Source organism: Limulus polyphemus, unplaced genomic scaffold, assembly GCF_000517525.1.
Source record: "Limulus polyphemus unplaced genomic scaffold, Limulus_polyphemus-2.1.2 Scaffold935, whole genome shotgun sequence".
In the NCBI taxonomy this organism is placed as follows: Eukaryota; Metazoa; Arthropoda; class Merostomata; order Xiphosura; family Limulidae; genus Limulus; species Limulus polyphemus.
Genome location: NW_013666545.1, coordinates 336,312 through 339,101, shown reverse-complemented (window position 1 = coordinate 339,101; position 2,790 = coordinate 336,312).

Here is a 2,790-nt window from a genome sequence, read left to right as displayed (position 1 = left end):
TGTCACATTGTAACGCTCTCACGGCTTAAAGGGCGAGCATGTTTGGTGGAACGGAGATTCGAACCCGCAAATTGGGAGTCGAGCGCCCCCTAACCACCTAGTCGTGCCAGGTCCTAAGTTTAAAGGAATTTGAGGTATGTTTCAAAAACTATGTATTAAATTTATGATTTACTTACTTATCTTTATAATTAAATAAAAACATATTATGATACTATTATCACTTAGCGGTATCAAATATATTACATGCTTTTATATGTTTATATATGCCTCCAGTGACAGGCAAAATTTGTTTGTTTGTTACATTTCGCGCAAAATTACTCCAGGGCTATCTGACTAGCCGTCCCTAAATTAAAAGGGATAAATATATAAAAAAAGACAGTCAACCCCTCTCTCCCCGCCAACTCTTGGACTATTCTTTTACTAACAAAAGATGGGATTCACCGATACATTGTAACACCTCCATAGCTATAAAGGCGAGCATGTTCAGCGATGGGATTCGAATCCGCTACTCACAGATTGCGAGTCAAGTACTCTAAACATTAGGTCATGCCAGGCCCAACTGGTAAAATATCGACTAGAAAACGAGGAAATTGGTCTGACAAACCTAATATTACGGTTTACACGCCGAAAGATGGCGTGGCGAAGCATTGGAAAACAATGTTAAGCCTAGTATTAGTTTGTTATAGCTTTGTTTACATATGAACTGATAACGAAAATTCCATTATTACTTTGCCGTATACACAGCTCCATTTGGTAACACAATGACAACTGGAGAGATTATGAATCACTTGGTCTTGCAGCTGTCATAGTTGGCATAACAATTCCTTCTATTTGAAAAGTCAACCTCCTTGAATTACAATGGAAATGACATAGTCAAAAAAGTTTCGACCATCATTAGACAAAGTTTCGGCCATTTCTACCTGTAACGTTTCGAAACGAAGTATAGGGTTGTATTATTCATTTTATTATGACTTCTCCAGAACTAGTTAGCTATATTATCCTATAATTCTATATCCAGAACTATATTATCCTTCTCAAAAATTTCCTGAACTTACTGCTCTTCCTTCTTTCGATGGATCAATAAGTTTAAGATGTCACATTCGTAAGGCCTAGCAAGCATGGCATAGTGGTTAGGGGCGCTCGACTTGCAACATGCGAATCGTGGGTTCGAGTCCCATCACTGAACATGTTCGCCTTTACAGCCATGGAGACGCTATAATATGACGATCATTATAACCATTATTCGTTGGTGAAATAATAACCCAAGAGTAGGCGGCGGGTGGTGTTGACTAGCTGCCTTTTAAATTAGGGAAGGCCAGCGCAGATATCCCCCCGAGTTTCTTTGCGCGAAATTCAATAAACAAACAAATTTTCCATTCATTATCAATTTTATTCACAAACTAGGTTACATACTATGTTGAAAATAAGTAATAATTTTAACTATAACCAATCTAACATATGAAAAGGAGGTAAACAAAAAGCAAATATGATAATACTTACACAATGTGCATCTTCACTAACAGGAAATAAATTAAATGGAGAGAAAATAAGCATATATATGTTTGTAGTTAAGCACAAAGCTACACCATGTGCTCTGTCCACCACGGGTATCGAAACCAGGTTTCTAGCGTTGTAAGTCCGCAGACATACCGCTTTAAATTGGAGCGCAATGGGCCGAAACGGCATTCCACGTTTTGAGGATTCAAATCATAAGCGTTCCTAGTCTTCTGCTACTACAAAGTGAATCACAAAAGGGAATTTCACTCCTTACAGAACCCCAACTTAATCATTGGCTAAGAAACTAATAAGTAGGCCTGACAAGTCCATTATTACTCGCCTTAGTTCTATTTACAAACGTGATGGCCGTTTCTAAAGAGAACTAGGGCAGAGTAATAATGGACTTGTCAGGCCTACCAGTTCGTTTGCAACTAGAAACATGGTAGAGTAATAATGGTATTGTGATATCAGCCTGTTTTCTGGCAGTAACGTACATATAAGTGGGGTATTTGTGGGGATCTGCCTGACCACACCCACGAAATATCCACTTGTGAAACATATGAACTCAATCTTTTTTCTTTTCTTTTTTGCCTAGGGGCTCGCTTGATGATGTTTAGTCCAAACTCATACGAGCCCTCTTGTAAGATACATAGAATTAGCACTTTTGGAGCACCGCAGGCCACTTGTGAACGGGGCTGACACGACAATGTTTGAGAATCATAACCTAGGGATCTCCACACCTCCTTCGTAATGTTGCACGAAGAAATGATAAACATGGTTTTATGTTATACTTAGGTGTATTGTTTAACACACATAAGAAAACTAATGTTTAGGTTGTGTTGTGGTAGCACATTCTTGTCCCCAGACAGGGCGTAAGTACGCCTCCGCAATTACGGGGGTAAACTAAAGGGTGTCTGAATCGTAACTATAACTATAGGGAGATAAATGTAGGGGATCGATTACTTTTTATGTGGGGGGGGGGCATATATTGTAGTTTTGTCACTGCCTCCAGAGCTTCCATGGTCCTACGTACGCCATTGTTTCCTACACGGTGTTTTAGCAGTCCATCTATATACTGTTGCGTATCTGGTCGTTTGTTAATTTCCGGTATAAATATTTCCGAGAAATTTCAGCGATACAAGTCCTTTCTTAATTAAAACTAGTTTATTCTTTCTCGATAGAACTTTGCAATACACAGAATTTCCACAGTCACTTTAAACTTGACTACTTTTATGAACACACGCTATAAATCAGTGATTCACACACTTTACTTACGGCTTGACTCGATTTATT